Source organism: Mirounga angustirostris, unplaced genomic scaffold (assembly GCF_029215605.1).
Source record: "Mirounga angustirostris isolate CCGP_5_RB_7025 unplaced genomic scaffold, mMirAng1.0.hap1 SCAF_3, whole genome shotgun sequence".
NCBI classification, from domain to species: Eukaryota; Metazoa; Chordata; class Mammalia; order Carnivora; family Phocidae; genus Mirounga; species Mirounga angustirostris.
In genome coordinates, this window is record NW_026991711.1 from 111,304,540 (window position 1) to 111,322,220 (window position 17,681).

The 17,681-nt window shown below is 39.4% G+C and overlaps 1 long non-coding RNA gene across 15 annotated transcripts in view; it reads left to right on the forward strand.

Moving 5' to 3' along the window:
• The first annotated feature begins 1,845 nt into the window (after positions 1-1,845).
• The window catches only part of LOC123839434 (uncharacterized), a 119,459-nt gene continuing 103,623 nt past the window's right edge, over positions 1,846-17,681 (forward strand). For 4 of the 15 annotated variants that reach the window (XR_010410131.1, XR_010410136.1, XR_010410132.1 and 1 more), the window contains exons 1-5: positions 1,846-2,233; positions 3,315-3,461; positions 4,138-4,192; positions 5,845-5,922; positions 10,418-10,623. This is a non-coding gene — a long non-coding RNA (uncharacterized LOC123839434). Of the gene's footprint in view, positions 2,234-3,314; positions 3,462-4,137; positions 4,193-5,844; positions 5,923-10,417; positions 10,624-16,164; positions 16,195-17,681 lie in introns of all 15 variants that reach the window. The other 11 variants (XR_010410139.1, XR_010410138.1, XR_010410135.1 and 8 more) reach the window with 7 other exon arrangements.

Genomic DNA, 17,681 nt, shown 5'->3' on the forward strand with positions numbered 1-17,681 from the left:
AGATGCAAAAAAGTAAATTTTCACCGTGGTTTACAGACTTACCTCTCTCCCAACTTGAGTAATACAATGAGAATAACTTGATAAATTAATCTTCTTCCCTATACCATTACAGATAATTTACCTATAGAAGAGGAGCATTCAAGATCATCAGTCTAAAAGTTAATTATAAAAAAGGAAAATTAATGATTTCCAATATGGGTCAGACATATTTTTAACTTTATGTTTTACATTACTTTTAATAGTATATATTTATATTAAATATATGTATGACTTATCAAATCCTCCTCTATTTATCTCTATTGTTAATGTCCTTTTTTTCTTCCTCTTCCCACTTTCCTTCCTCTTTATTAAAAAAAAAAATGGAATCCAGCTTTCTCTAGAAGTTTGCTTTTCAGCCTCCCCACTTCCATTCCCATGGAAGAAAGGATCCCATTGCAAGGAATGATTGCAAGAAGACCTCACTGTATTAGCCCAGGTAGTCTTTGGATGGTTACAGTCTCACACACACACTCACAGGCAAAACCTCAGGTCAAAGGATCCAGGGAAGGGCTAACAAATCACTTGTCTTTATTATGTATATTAGTGTCAGGTTACTTAGGATCTGGCTTAAAGAAAAAAAGAGAGAGAGAGAGACTCAAATATTTCCATTAAAAACACCTAATCATCTGATTACTCTGGGCTCAGTAATTGTTGAAGTGGCAGGAGGCAGCCCCAACACTTAGGACTGGGAGTTCCGACTTTCAAGTATTTGATTTGGGGTAAAAAAGCAATCTTTTAGGGTCCCATTAAGGTGTATGTTTGGATGATGGCAAGGGAAGGGTCTCTGAGAGGGGTGAGCGCGCGCGTATGTTGCCCCCCGCCCCTGCCTGGCACGCCCCTGGCACTCCCCTCCTCATTTGACCGAGAGTTCCCACCAACGCAGAGGCGGTGAGATCGGAGGAAGCCGAATATAAATTTGTTCCGAACACTCCCTTAGTCCGAAGGCCAGGTCGGGGACAATGGAGATCGTGGGATCAGCGGGATGCATGAGCACAGGGCGCAGGGAAAAGTCGAGAGAGGACTGGTGCTTTCGGCTCCTCACACAGCAAAACAAGTCCTGCAAATGAATCGCTCCTTCCCGATCTTTCTTTCCCATTAATAATCCATTTCGAGATTAGCGCAGACGAAGGGGATTAAAACAACAGATACAAGTAAATGCGAAATAATATTGCAATCGACGTTGGAGGGAGAAAAAAATTCTTTAGGGTTTCTTTGAGTAAAATAAACTGCCTCCCTCAGGCTTCCCTCCACCCAGGCAGGGTAAGAAGATGCACTTTTGTTTTCCAATTTCCTTCAGCCAGGATCTGGTGCCTGTCCCCCCATTCACCTCTCAGTCGGTCAATTTCCCCAACTTTCACAGCAGTTCGCCCCCCCCCCCCCCGCGCCAGCCCCCAGCTCCGCTTGCCGGCTCAGAAGCCCAAAGAGATACAATGTTTCTGCTCTTGAACACACAGGCTGTAGAAGGAATTCGAATTTGGCCCAGCTAATGAATTTTTTTTTTTATATAGAAAATTCTGTTTATTTTGTACAATGTGGAGAAAAAAAAAAAAAAAAGGAACCTATTCTCGTTTTGAAACGGAATTGATCTTTCATCTAGAGGAATTATTTCAACCCTGTGTTGTTACGCAGGAGGTGGGCAACTTCTTTTAGAGTTGCAAGCAAAGGGTGATAAGGGAGACCCCTGGATTGGGGTGTGTGTGGAGGGGGTGGGGGGCGGCAGGGGTCCAAGCCAAGCCAAACGGTTTTCTCACGTGCAAACTTGCAATCCAATCCATTCGGAGTTGAGCCGAGGATAGGAGGGGGAAATCTATTTAAAAAAAAAAAAAAAAAATCAGGAGCATCTCTCTGAGAAACCCTTTTAAACAAAATCAAAACAGGACCAGAGAACCTCAGACCGACCCTAACATCCCTGCTGTGAGGCCCGCGGGCTGTGGAATCACGCACGTCACCTGGCCCCAGCAGGGCGGCCAGCTGAGGGGTTCTTTTTATTTTATTTTCCTTTATTTTTTGAAGTTGAGGCTGAATCTGGGCTTCAGTGCTTTGCCAACGTCTCCACTGACAGGAACCAGCAAACTTCAGGACTCAAATGAGCGTCTTAATTTATTGATGCAAAACAGGTCTGCTTGTCGCCCCCAATTCTCGGCGCGCTCGGTTCCCCACGCCCCCAGCTTCGGTCCCTCCATTCGATCTCAGGGTAAGGCCCCGCCGCACAGGCGGAGGAGCACGTGGGGGGGGGGGTTGTCCGTCTCCGCCCGCCCGCCCTACCCAGACCTGTACCGCCCGGGAACCCCGCGACCCCCACCCCGCCGCCGGGTCAGCTGACCTGGGTCGCTAGCTAGCCGGCTCCCCGCCCGCCGCCCTGTTTCCGGTCCCCGGGGTCCGCGAGCTGCGCGAGGAGCCGGAGCGGCCGCAGCCGGGAGGTGATGCTGGGGGCTGATTACCATGAGAAAGGCTGTGCCTGGAAAAGCCTCCTCCACGCGACTGTCAATCTCTCCAAGGGAGGGGGGGGCGGGGACGGAAAGGGGCCCTGTAGGAGTCACCAGAAAACTTGGAGTAAGTTGGATGCGACGCAGGCCCGAGGAGGTGGCTTTCGCCTCAACTTGGAAGGCTGTGGCGTTAAGGGCGCGGACGCCAGCAGCCTCGCCAGGGAATTAAAAATCCCAAAGCCTTTCTTTCCTCCCTCCCTCTTGCCCTCCTGTCAGCCCTCCCTGCCCTTTATCCTTATTTTCTTGAAATTCTTTCCCAATTGCATTTCCTACATTCTCCTTTCTTTTTATCTGATTATCTTCCTTTGCAATCTCTTGTTTTGTTTCTTAGCATCCTCTCTCTTTCTCGCTCCCGCTCTGATTCTTTTGTGCCTCCTTTAGGTGTCCAGATTTATCATTTAGTTTTGAAAACACAGTGTTTAATATGTAATTAATCTACCAGCAGGAGGTCAGGGACGCCTTAACTAAAATAACTCCCTGGGTCATCAGAGAGCAAGTTCACCAGGTGTCAGCGAAAAGTAAATCGTAATCATAAATATTAATCAATATCTTAGTAATCAAATGGCTTCTTATTCTCAATCATATCAGCTCAAACTGATTTTTTTTAAAAGATATAATCTTCCTGGAAAAAAAATAATACTTGCTATAGAGAAATGATTTATAATTAAAGCAATGTGGAAAAAATTCTCATTTACAGAGATACTTTAGCAGTACTTAACAGACTTTAGAAATTATGATAAGTAATTTAAAGAAACTGAAACTGTGCTTTATCTTTTAATGTTTATTCAGAAAGCGTCGTAAATTCCCAAAGCACCCTCCTCCCCACAAAGATTGATCACTTCAGAGAGAAACATGTTTATTTTGTACTTGCTAAACAAATTCACAACTTGAGTCACTGGGTTGGTTTCTTGGCCAGGTTGCCCCGTTACCTAGCAGGTGAGTGAACATGGGGCTTCAAATGTCATGAATATGGCTATGTTTTTTGTTTTCCTTATTTTTTTTGTTTTTCATTCATTTTGAGCACATTTGTGTTCACTTATTAAAATTCAGAGTTTGCACTTGTTTACAATTTGTTTACTTTGTTGCATTTTTAGAACTTGTTAGAAGTCAATTGAACATGTATATTAAGCTGCTTTGTAGGCCAAGAAAAATAAAGATGCACTAGAAAGATGCCTTTTATGCTTCATAATTATTAATTGACATTTTATGATGAATAATTAATCATTTGAATAATTTTGGTATCTCTGATCTGAACACATATTTGCATATCTAATGCTTAATTTTAACTGTTTTTTTTTTTTTAAATCATTCTCTTAGGACAAAGTAACAAAGTAACATTTTAATGCAAAATTTCTCTTTAACATTTGTGTAAGTTTATTGAGTTCTATTATTCTTTCTAGATAGCCCTAAAACTTCTTAACAATTTGTAAACCATTTATGTAGTAATCACAGACAAATATGTGACAAAACTACAGTTACTTAGGAAAAACAATATCCTGTGTAAAGTCCATTCACTCTTCTCCCCAAATGCAGAGATACGCACTAATTATGCACCATATTTTTCTTATTGGAATTTGATCATTGAACTTTTTGGTTATGTCTACTTATACAGGTCAAAAAGTGGAACATTGAGACAATGGACAAATAATTAAGACATGGTACTTAAGGTAATTTTACATTTTTTTACTTATTAATATATAGGCTGATTGAAAGTTATTTAAAAATGATCACTCAAATATATCCCTGGAATTTTTATGCCCCTGTGTCAGTCGAAGTCTGAGGTATCTATTTCTGATACTAGCTGTGCAGATTACTACCTGTATGATTACAGGCAACTTACTTTAAATGTGTTTCCTTATCAACAATGTGGGTACGCTAATAGTGTTCATTCCTTAGGGTTTTTATTGGGAATTAAATGAAGTAATACATGAAACATCATTATAATGTAGCTTTATTGTTATAATGAAAAGTTGAAAAAATAACATGGAACATACAGATCAATTAAAGACAGTATAAATTAATTTTGACTACTAAAAACTAACTTTTAGTATCATTCATAATTTTTCTATTGAGAAATGAATGCTGTGTCATTAAGTGAAGAAATAAAATGGAAAACATCATAAGATTTATGGCTGGTTTATGATTCTTTAGACCTGTTCAAGGGATGCATAGCCATAGATGTGAGAATAAATACAGTATTTCTTTATTATGTTAGTTCAGCAGTTAATTTATTGTATTTAAGATGGTCATAATTTGGTTATAAATACCAGACTTCTTTTAATCCAAGTGTATAAACTTGAAGTTTCTCATGTTTTTTAGTAACATACTGTCTTTGAGTGTAAGGGTTAAATGTGCAAAAGCTCAGAAGCGGTCTTGAGTAAGAATTGTGAGGGGAAAAAAGGCAAATTTACAAATTTGGAGACCAGGAATTTGGCTGTCAGAGCATTATTTGCTGTAAGACCATTCATAATGAACTGAACATTCCCTTTTGGAATTGTTGTTATCCTGGGGTTTGTGCTAATTCCAAGTACCTATAGTGGGGGAGAAAATCAGTTTATTAAATGGAAAATGAAATCCCTAGTCTCTTAAACATCCACGAGGCCAGATTTTCTTTTTGATGCAAAAGCTGAAGAATCGATGCAAATGCTAAGGGGAAAAAACTATTGCGATTTTTAATCCCGATACTGATGGTTTTTTGTTGTTGTTGTTTTCTTTGACTACTCAAAGCACTCCAAGTGTCCCTTAATTGTTTCCTTTCTCAGAGGATTCATTCCATACTCCTTGTAGGTCAAAACCACCAAAAGGGCCATTTGGACATCAGCTTAGGGGCTCAGAGTGCCCTGTACCTTTTTCTTTTTCCCTTTTTAAAGGGAAATGGGACCAGCAATCGTTTATACCTACAGATTGTCTGGTGACCTAGAAATAACTTCATACCGATTTGTGGTCTTCTTTAATAGTCCTCATTTTGTTAGAAGGTCAAAATTATAAACTTTGTACTCTGTTCAGTTCTAATTTTGCACCATTCTGGGGGTGATTTTTGGTTGTAAGAGTTTTTCAGGTGCTTAAATATAAAACCTTCCTCTCAAAAATGTTCTTCTCCATGATAATCACAACTATGCAATAATAGTAGCTAAGAAAACAACAGCAACAAAAAACTGGTTCTCTAGGCCTGGCACGTTTAGATGTGACCTAGAAAGAATTGATGACTTTCTCTAGAATTCAAGTGTCTGGTTCTGTGTGGGCCTTTGAATCTGTCAGGGCCGCCTTCCTGGCCAACACCATGCACATGAGCTATCCACAATCATCTCCCCTTCCGCAGATATCTTTCTGAACAACTTGTGCCCACCCACTCTGCACACTCTATCATGATCCACTGCCAGTCTTCCTGGATGTTTGGGTGAGTACTTGTTTTTCCATGTATGGCTTATGCCTTTTGGACCTAATACTTAGGGTCATTTCTCTAGTTACAACGTTGACTCAAGTCAAGTGCTCAGGTCGAATGCTTTCTCTAACTTTGTTGCCTGTGGCTTCACAGGTCAGTTCAGTCTTCTCTCCAGGACCTCCAACTCAGGAAAAGCTCCCATGTGTAGGTTCCTCCTAGCTTACCCTGGCTCCAGTGTTGGGCCCAAGCACAGGACAAGTTAGTGATGAAGATCATGATATCTTCATCAGGCATATCTGGGAATAGTTTTTATTTCTTATACAATTCTTTTATTGCTTGTTGACTGCAAACTAGACATCAGTGTATTTGACCCTAGATTCTTTATATTCTCCTCAATGATAGCATATTACAATGGCAAAGATACAGATTTTGGAATTAGATGAATTGGATTTGATTCCCTGCTTTGTGTGTACTAATTGTGTATTGAGGACAAGATATTAAACCCCTATGAATCTCATTTTAAAAATGAGCAAGAGAAGGGCACCTGGCTGACTTGGTAGATAGAACACGTGACCCTTGATTTTGGGGTTGTGAGTTTGAACCCCACGTTGGGCATAGAGATTACTTAAAAAAAAAGCAAAAGAATACTTAGGTTTTAGCTGATTGTGGTGAAAAAATATAACAATATATGTAAAATGTCTGATACAGGATATGCATATCAATAAATAGGAATTCCTTCTCATGAATTACCTGAAAAGTATATGAAGTTAAATTATAAAAAAGTAGAGTAGATGTAGCATGAGTTTTAGTTATTAATTATACTATTTTAATTATTTTATTGTTATTTATTTTATGATTCTACTAAAAATTATTTAACTGGTTCTTTCTTATACAGACATTAATATTTACTGATAGCAAAGTTAGAAAAATAACATGGAGGGGTGCCTGGGTAGCTCAGTCAGTTAAGTGTCTGACTGTTGATTTCCACTCAGGTCATGATCTTGGGGTCATGGAATTGAGCTCCACATCAGGCTCCACACTGGGCCTGGAGTCTGGTTGGGATTCTCTCTCTCCTTCTCCTTCCGTCCCTCCCCGCTGCTCACCTGCACTCTTTCTCTATAAAGAAATAAATAAAATCTTAAAAAAAAAGAAAAATAACATGGAATTTTTCAGTTTGTAGTAGAAAAGGTGGTGGGGGTTCATGATAACAAACATCATGATACTAGCTTCTAAGATTGTATATTTCACATGTCCTTTTATAATTGTAAGGAAAAGGTATTTTCCCACATCGTTCTCCCTACGTGACCTGGCAAGGGAGGAAGCAGTCTTGTAGCCAGCTCAGCATGGTCAGAAAGTGTCAAAGATCCTATTTGCTCAAGGTAAAATGAAGACGGTCTTAACACTGTCCAAAGCTCTTTACCTACTCTTACCCAGACTTTAGAGCGTTGAAGGAATTGTGGAGGGGGTAGAAGGGATAGAATAGCACTGAGAAAGTTGGCCTGCGGTATCTTCTTCCTGTCCCTCAAGTTGAGTGCTGAAACATCTACTTAAAAAAAGAAAAATAAAAAAGTAAGACTATGTATATAGCACAGACATTGCTTCACTCTCCTGCCTGCAAATTTGGGAGTGGGGTTGGGTCAGCAGGCCCTGGCATGATCTACTGTGTATGTGACTTTTCTACCCTATGCCCTAGAAAGGAGGGTGTCAGGGGACGACTGGGCTGTGGACACAGGGAGCATATTGTTCCAGTGGTTCTACTACAGTGCAAACCAAGCTTCTTTCTCTCTCTCTGGAACTAACTTTGCTACACACACACACACACACACACACACACACACACACACACAATCTATTCCTATTAGGCTTTTCCTTGGCCATTGTGGAACTGTAAGTATGGCTCCTGTGGGTAAATTTTCTGGGTTGAGGACAGCTGACTTACCTATTGTTCTTGGCATATGGCTAGACCCTTTGAGACAAAAGGGACAGAACAAAACTGAATGTTCACAAAAAATCTTGGCCTTTCAAAACAAGAAGGAAACGTTAAAACCTCATTCTTTTAAAGCTTAATTTGTCTATCTAGTAAATATTTGGAATTTCAGTTTAGAGAAATCAGCATGATCCTGAAGTATAGTATTACCTACCATCATCTAGAATTTATATAGGATATTGAAAAATTATTTACAATAGTTTGCCATGGTCCCTAGGTAAAGACGATTTCTACTGAGTTCTGCTTCTACTAGGGAGGGGTCTTGTGTGGCTGAGGGACATATTCAGGATTGGGTGAAGTATGCTTGCATTTGAAATCACTTTGAACTTTGAATTTGGGGCAAAGTAACGTGTTTTATGATACTGAAGCAAAGTACCATCACTTGGAAATTTTTAATCATTGCTTCATTTAGGATCTCTAAATAGTAATTTATTTTAACAAAGGAAGATGACCTATCATTGATGTATCTTTCCCAATCCCCTAGAACAGTGCCTATTATATAGTAAATATTTGTTGTTTTTTGGTGGAATCTGCCATTCATTAAGAAGCTTTAAAGGGAAGTAAAGTGATCTCCCATTTACACTTGTAGTGGCTTGAGATAAGGCTGAGGATAGATGAGGGTAGCAGGCAGGAATCATGGACACTTAGACCCACACACCTCCTTTTTATCAAGTTATGTACCCAGTTACATTATTTAGCACAAACTGTCTTATTCCTCTTCCTCTGTATCAGTTTTACATATGGCCTAAAATAAATGAAGGAACACATGCAGAATTATGTGTATATATTTGTCTTTCTTTTTCAATGACTCTGATGAGTCTTTTCATGGTTGATTTTTACATAAATATATTAAAATTTAATAAGAGGTTTATTCCTGAAAAAGGAAAGAAAGCATAGGGAGGAAATGGACAGGACTAGTACAAGTATGGTTTGCTTACAAAGACCAAGTGTGAAGTTGCAGTTTAGGATAAATGATCTCCTCACCTGCTAACACCACACAATAGCTAAAGAAAGAAAACAGAGAAGATGAGGAGTTGTGTTTTGTTTCTCCTTTAAGTAAATGAGCAGACTCCAACAGCCAATGGGCTAGATGATTCTCCTGCCAGGAGTTTCATTTTCATGGAGAACTGGTAACTGGTTGCTCAAAGGTCTTGAGGTGAAAAGTGTGAGCCTTATTTACAATGCTTTCTTTCTCCAGTACACTTCCCTCTCTCTTCTTCCCTCTGCTTTGGGTCCTATTTCTCAGGGCCTTCACCTCTCCTTACTTTTCTGTTGGTGCTCTCCGTTCCGAGGAAAAACGACCTTTCAAAGATAGCCTGGTCCACAGCCTTCAACAGGCTTAGCTTTTAAATAGTAAGCTATAATGGGAAAATAAGAAATTTCCACTATATTGCAAAAACCTGCCCGGAGGAAACAGAACGTTGACCTGAAATATTGTAAGGAAGGCCAGTTCAATACCATTGCTGTATGTTCCATGCCTAGCATGGAGCTTGGTGGCCAAGAGGTGCAGAAGAATATCTGTTGAATGAATGAATGCATGCATGTATGAATACTGTAGAAAAGAAGCCAGGCGTAAGACAACAGATGCCATTTATTCCACATGCCAAATAAGAGTCAAAAGCATTAATGTAGGTGCAAAAATCACCTGTGGTCATAAACAGGATTCTGATATTATTTTTGAATTCTGAGTATAAGATTTTATTTCCAAAATGAAATACCAAAATCATTTACCAAGCAATAGAGATATAACAGTCCCTCAGTCACTCACTTGCAAAGGAAATTTTCAATACAAATAAAGTCATACATATTTATACTAGGGTAATTCAAAATAACTTCCTCACATAAGCACTGCTACGTTCAAATAAAATCTTGCCAACACTTCTGAGTACATTGCTTTAAGAAAAAAAAAATGCTCCCTGTAGCGTCCGAACTATTTAAAAATCTTGCCAGCTTCTTCAACATACATCAGTTATCTCTCTTTAAATCACTGACAAGAATTTAAAAACTGCTTCATCAGAACAACTGTTACCCTTTCTCATACTCTAGTTAGAACCTGATCTTCTAAAAAGGACCATATTTACAGCTTCTTTTGAAATTTTGAAACCATTTGGCTGATATGTTTTTGCTACATTTTCTTTTCTTGATTTAATTACTGGGGACATTTGCATGAAAACAGGAGGACAGAGACGTAAGATTTTTGTCTTATGAGTTCATCTGTTTCTGATGCTTAATTCCCCACCTGAGATCAGTATTTGTTTTATTATAATTGGGAAGCCAGGATCTGGATTGGAAATGAAAGTTTTTGGAGGTGAAATAAAGTTCAGAAATAGGGACACAGGAGGCTAAGGGATTGGTGGAGGATATGATAATGGATTTTCTTCTGGGTTACTTATTTCCAAGTAGTCATCATGTCAGTGACACATGGTGTGTTACTGAAAAGGTTAGAAAACCAAGGAACTCTACAGAACTGGGTTGGTGCTTCTCTAAGAATACCACACTCAGGCAGTCACTACTCTGTTGTAGGTGTTGACAAGCATCAGAGAAAACAGTGAAGGAGCTGAGCCTAGGTCACACAGGAATTCTAGAGATGGCCACCGGAAGTGGGGAAGGAGATAAAGCCAAATGCCCCACTAATTCTGACCACCTTGCAAACGCTTGTGGTTTTTCACAGAAGAATCAGAGAAGACTATCAGGATGAATTCTGAGCATCTTCACCTGGATTTTCATGGGTATGTAGAATTATACATGGTCAGAGTTGAAGTCATATCTTCTAACTTTTCACGTTCTTCCTGAAGGGCACAACTGTCCATCCAGTCTTCCAAGCCCAAATTCTGAGGTGACTTTTGACTCCTCTCTTTAAAAAAAAAATCCATACTTCATCGCCCAGCAAATGCTAATGCTCTTACCTCCACAGGTTCCTCAAATGTGCTCACATTCCCCACATCCTCCACACTGACATCCCTGCCCTATCCCAGGTACTCATCATCTCTTTCCTGGAAGGCTATGCCCACCTCCCAGCTGGCTTTCCTGTTTCCCATCTTTCTTCCCTCATGTCCATTCTCCACACCATCTCCAGAGTGAATGAGTGATCTGAAACATATATCTGACTGTGGCACCGCGGAGCCTAAAAGCCATCAGCAGCTCCCCATGACGTCACTGTGGTGCTTCTCAAACTCACCTAACCCCAAAGATGGAGCCCTGAAGATGGCTATTTTCATATCATACCTATTAATTAATACTTATATTTAGCCATTTAACCTTTGCTCCTCTTCCACAGTTTTGGGTAAAGTTGAGACCCCAGGTAGGTGGACCAAGTTAATCCTGCCTGTTCCCCGGGTGTGAATCCTGCAGTGTGAGAGGCTTAGTGCCAGTGCCATAAGCCACGGTTCTTTAGCCAAACACACGAAGCCCTCTGAGGTCGAACATGTTCTCTTCTTCACTCTCCTCTCCTGCCAATCCTCAGATGGCATATTATGCTTTTGTACTATTGTTTGTATTTCCGCCTAAACAAACCATTTCATTCCCGATGTTAGGGAAGTTGCCTATGCTATTTACTGGGAATATGCTCTCCTATCCCTTCATTTGGCTGACTTCTGTGTTCATTCCTTGACTCAGTTCACATGTCATCTCCTCCTGGAAGCCTGAGGCTGGCTCCTCTGTGTCCTCATGGCACTTGGCACTCTGCACTGCTGTCCTTCCTTTATATGTCTTCTTTCAACCACAGTAAGTTTTCCATGAGGCCAGGGACACTGCCATTTTCATCTTTATACCCTATTATGGGCTGAATGTTGTCTCTCCCAGAATTCATTTTTTGAAGGCCTAATTCCCAATGTGATGGTACGTGGAGGTAGCGCATTTGGGAGGTAATTAGGTTGAGATGAGGTCGTGAGGGCAGGGTGCCCACAGTGGGATTAGTGCCCTTGTAAGCAGAAGAACACAGAGAACTTGCTCTCCTCATGCACATGCACCAAGGAAAGGGCATATGAGCCCCCAGCAAGAGGTGGCCATCCATAAGCTAGGAAGCCAGTTCTCGCCAGGAAGTGAATCCCCTGACACCTTGATCCTAGAATTCCCAGCTTTCAGAACTGTAAGAACTAAATGTCTATCGTTTAAGCCACCCGGTCTATGGTATTTTGTCGGAGCAGCCCGAGCTAAGACATAGCCTCAACTCCTAGTTAGTATCTGGCACACGGTGGACACTTAAAAATACATTTTGAAGTAATGTGAATATCATGGTACAAGTTTTCCACCACTGGACAAAGAACTCCAGGCACATGCATGTTCTAGAGATAATGCATTTAGCTGCAGGAGCACTCTAGCGTTCCTGCACTTCATATTAATAGGGGACCGAAAAGTTGGAAAGGTCTCATTGTAGTTTTGAATAACTTATATTTAGTTTAGACATGCATTTGCAAAAGTATTCAAATAAAAATAACTTTCACATGTAAAACATTTTCAAATTTCAAAGCTCTTACATATGTATTATCTTCACTTGATCCTTACAATAAACTTTCAAGGTTGGCAGATATTATTATGCCCAATTTGGAAAAGCAGGAAATTAAGATTTTGATGGAGTAAGACAAAATAATCAAACCCATTTTGGAAGTCCCAAGTATGTTTCAGAAATGGAAGCATCTTTGTGAAACTGGCAAAGAGCAAACTTTAGTATTCTTCTGTGACAGATGAAGAAATAGGGTGTTGAAAGGACTGGCTCAGAGTCACAGGGGGCCACCGTCAAAGTCAAATTGAACTCTGTCCTGTGACTCAGATTAGTCCTGATACACCCATGTACATTTATGTGTACATATTAGAAAGGGAGCCTTGGTTTTAGGAGAGCAACCTGAAGAAATTTTTTTTCTTCTCTTCCATAACTTTTGTTACTTGTCTCCAGTACATAAAGACACCAAATAAGAAACAGAGTTGTTCAAGAGAGTAGTTTGGGAGCAAAATTGGAAAATTATTTTGGTTTATTTGAGATGGGAGAGTAGGGACAGCAAGGATCATATTGAGCCTGAACATTTAAAAAATAATTTCTTGCTTTCATTATAAAGTCATAAAATACTTAGTTTTAAGTAAACATAATGAGACCATCTCAATATATCTTACCTGTAATGTTCTACAGTTTTTTCCCCTGATAAATGTGAAGCCCAAGAAAAGGTGTATTTATTATAGTTCTGTTGCTGAAGGAAAATGCTACTTCCAGCAAGAGGCTGTCTTTTACTTCTGTTTACTTAGAATTTTGTAAAGCAAATTTGGCAGATACTCTTCTGAGGGGAGAAAAATTTCACATAAGTTAGGATGGTAGATAAAAATGTATTATTTATTTGTGCTTTGAGTCACTCTGGAGAGGCCAGTAATACAAAATAAATTCTGCATAGACTATGATGCAATGACTGAATGCAAAGATATTTATAATCTTCCTCCTACCTACCCCTAGAAATTGGTTAAACAGTTTTACAAAGTATGTCCTTACGTGTAAATTGTTAAAGTTATAATGTGTTGACTAATGCATCAGGATTATGGGCCAATTAGTAAATTCAAATATGGGATGGGCACTTCATTTCCTAATGAATTGCTTGACAATTACACACATGTATCACATAGTTATTCATTCAGCAAATGCTTACCAATTGCCTACTATGTGTTAGGCTCCATGCTCAGAATAAGGCTACAACAGTGATCAAGACAGACCTGATTTTTGCAGGCTGGCAAGGAAGACAGACGGTGGGTGAGTGATGAATGCTATTGAGAGTATAGACAGCAGGCCCATCCAGCCAAATGATAGCTACAAAATAAAGTGAAGGCAAGAGTAGATCTTCCTAATGCATAAAAGGTCAGGTCTTTGAAATCCATTAACCACCACCGAAATTAGTCTAAATCACCTGTGACATATTATAACCCTTCCAGGCGGGGCTAAAGGCATGTTGGGACATCAGAGCAGGCTGGGAAGGAGAGAGGAGAAAGCCTAGTATCAGAACTTCAGGGAGGGAGGCCAGTGTTCCAATGACAATAGCTAGAGGGCTTTGATGCACAAAGCTCATGAGAGGCTGACCTCAATATCCAGGGCTCATTCTGGTGGGCGGTAGCTGTTCTTGCCAAGTATGAGGCAGTAGATCTGACTTTCTGGGGGTTCTGTTTCAGTGGAAATAGGACCCCAGTCAGCTGCTGGGTCTCACGCTCGGATAGGCTCTAGCTACTGACAGGAGGATCCTGGCAAGGACTAGACAGATTATCAGGGGGGGAGCCTCAAACTGGGGCTCAGGTTGGGGCCCTTATTCCAGGAGAGAACCAAAGTATGAAATGGGCACCAAAGCAGGTACAATGAATTATCAGAAGGGGTTGGGTGTTGCGGGGGGCTGTTCCTTCCGTGGCTTTAGGGTGTGTTGGTCCTCCCTAGATGGCAGGCTCAGTGTCTCTTTCCTCAGTGTCCTCTTCTGGCCACCACAGCTCCTTTCTCTCGCATCTCTTTGTATTCCAATACTCTCTGTGATGCCCAAATATCGAATGAAGCCTCTGTGTACACCAAGAACAGCTCATAGCTTTTGAGTGTGGATTTGGCTTTCGTTGGAATGATACTATTTTTAGTGTCAGTTCATTAGAATATAGGTAGTGCTTGGGTTTTTGCTGTGAAAGGTAGGATGCTTAAAATTTAAACAAATATAAACAAACAACTTCAATATTTTGGTTTATTTATTGATTCTAATGGCAATACCTTTTTTTTTTTACCTAGAACAACAAAAAATGATAACAAAACTATAAAGAAGCCTTTAATTAGTGAGTGCATGAGTTTTGTTTTCTTAGGCATTTTTCCTCTTGACTTGTGAGAACTAAATAGCATATCCACATATGTTGTTCCTATGTAGTGGATTACGTCTTTAGAAGTGAGCCCAATAGATATAAGCTTATAATTTGTTTGTGTTTTGCTCTTTATTTTTTTAAAAAATCACATTAAAGATGGGACTTTATTTTCTGTTTGAATGTAACTCCACTCTTATGTCTATGTTCCCAGGCGTGTGTGTGTGTGTATATATATATATATATATATATATATATATATATATATATATGTATATATATATTTAAAAGGTGGAGCTACATAGCACAGGATTCAACTTGACAAGTGATTTTGGCCAAGTCCCTTACTGCCGTTGGGCCTTAGCTTCTACATCTAAAAACATAAGATAATAGCACCAACCTATTGGGACCACGATTGAGAGCAAATGCGACAGTGGGGATCCAAGTGTGTGTTGCTTGTGAAGTACCAGTGCAGGTGTTTGGTATTTATATTCAGATGCAGGTTATGCTCACATCATATAAGAATGTGAATGCGTTCAAAAGCTCAACTAGTTCCTGAGGCAAGAAATGTGAAATGGCAATGACTAACAGGGTCAGTGAAACTCTTGGCTTCTAACCAATCCTGTACAAAATCTTTCCTAACCACATATTTTGAAAGATGAGGAAAGATAAAGGAATGAAGAGAACTGCCTTTTTTCTCTAACCCTTAAAACATTTTTTTTTTTCTTCCCAAGAAACTGAGCTATGGAAGCTTGAGGCCTAACTCAGTACTGAAGGTGGTCATTCAAAGAACTGTTTAGAATGTTGTATTTATGAAAGTGAGGTGCCATGAATATGTACTTGTATCAGACAGAGGTGGACATGATCAGAACAAGCTTGTTCACAGAGCCCTTCTCTCTGCTTGGCCATGAGTCACAAAAATCTGACATCTGGACATGAAATGCTTCCGTGAACAAAAGTTGAAACCTGTGTGTGTGTGTTTAATATGTAAAGGAAGAATGAAATTGAGACACCAAACTCTTTCATTGACTCAAGTTTAGGGCCAGATTTTAATAATGTGGCTGTCCAGATGTGAGACACTAATGAGAACATAAGGAATTCCTGGATAGAAAAGGGATGGTTGGCCCAATGGCCTGTCTCCTTCAAGTTTATTGCAACACACCTCTCTGTGTTGTCAGCATATCTTCCAACCCCTTTGCCTACATAAACATGTCCAGCTGTCTCTTAAACTCATTTTTACTGTATGTTTCACTCAATGGACTTATTTGGTAATTTTTAGTGTTTTCCATATGCTGGTAGATCTTTGGATGAAGTAGTCCTACATTATCACTACTTCTAATTAATCACATGAAGTATTTCAATAACAAAATGTAGCAGATACCATTGGAAATTTGGAAGAAATCAAATACACCTATAATAAATTTAGAAAGAAATAACTGTTATTTTGCTAATCTACGTTTTCATCTTTCTTAAAGATGTGAAGATGTAAGTGGGGAGTGATTAAGGTGGGTAAACATAAAAAGTTTCTTGCACTGTATTAGTTTCATTAAAAATTTCTTAGCAGAAGAAAATGCTAAGCTCAAGTGATATAATAAAGAAAAGGATCTGATGTTTTATTTTGGTTGGGTTAAAGCCATATTCCAGATAACATTTTACTTCCTTAATTATATCAATATTTCAGGCTAACATGAATTTGAGTTGAATTATTTAAAAAATAGAATCAGTTCTCTGAATCAATATAGAAATGATCTTACATTAAAACCCTTTTTTCAAAATTTTCCAGATTACTGGGGACCAGGGGACTTGGGGTGAATTCTTAGGTTGACCATGGGTCCTTCTTATTGGAAAATACACCTGAAAATTTCCTTGAGGATTTGATGGGAGCTCATTGAAGCAGAAATAACTAGGTGTTCATTAGCCGAATATTTTGCATTTTCATTTTTGAATGCCGTTATTTTAAAATTATTTCAATATATGTGTGTTGATTTGATGTGCGTGTCACATCAAATCATATGATTATATGTCAGTTTTAGTCTTTTATTGACAAACACTTAGGGTGGACCAACTTGTCCAGGCTCACACTGGCATTTCTTACTTTTAGCCTGAAAGTCCCACTTGCTATGAAATCCCTCAGCTACCGACAGACAGGTACTTCACAAACACATACGGAAAAAAAAATCTGCCACTAAGATTTGCTTGGCTTTTTGTCTGCATACTCTTCAGACTCTGGGAACTCAAAAAGCAAAGTGTTACATCAGCATTAAGGATTTTACTCTCTTGTTATAACAACAACCTATGTTAAGGTGTCAGCGCCTTGGTGACTAGGGTGAAAGATGATCCATGCGATTTTTTTTCTTTTAAGTTGTTTCTAAGCTCAGATGCATGATGTTTTATTTAAAGAGAGAGAGCGAGCTGGAAAATGTTTAAAAATCAAACCTATTTTCTTCCAAACTTTTCTCCCCCGAGTCCCTTGCTCTCTAGACACGCTGTAAGATACATCCTAAATCTAGCACCTTGAACAACCTCCAAAATCTCTGAAGCCCAAGCTATATCTTATTGTCCAGGTTATGGTAGGAAAAAATTATCTACATTGAGTGACTTTAATCTTATGTGCCTCACAACTGGAGGGATTCTGTAAGTATTTTTCTACTTTTTAAATTTGTGGATGGTGACTTCTGAACTTTCTCATGGAGGAGGTCTTAATAAAGAGCATGCCTGAATCCACTTCTTAATAATTTTTAGATTCAATGAAACCGTTTACAGGATTCCTCTTCCTAACAACTGCTTTGCCAAGCATTGTATAAAATAGCATTCTTCATGGGTAGATGATCCCATGGAAGGTGACCAAAAGATTTTAAATACAGAGGAAAGGAACCAGCCACTCAATCAGAATTTGTACATTTTTCATATGTGTGCTGTGTCTCTCTGGTAGCTTCTTGTTTGGTGCATGTGCATGTGTGTGCATGTGTGTGTAAACACATAGCATTTAGTT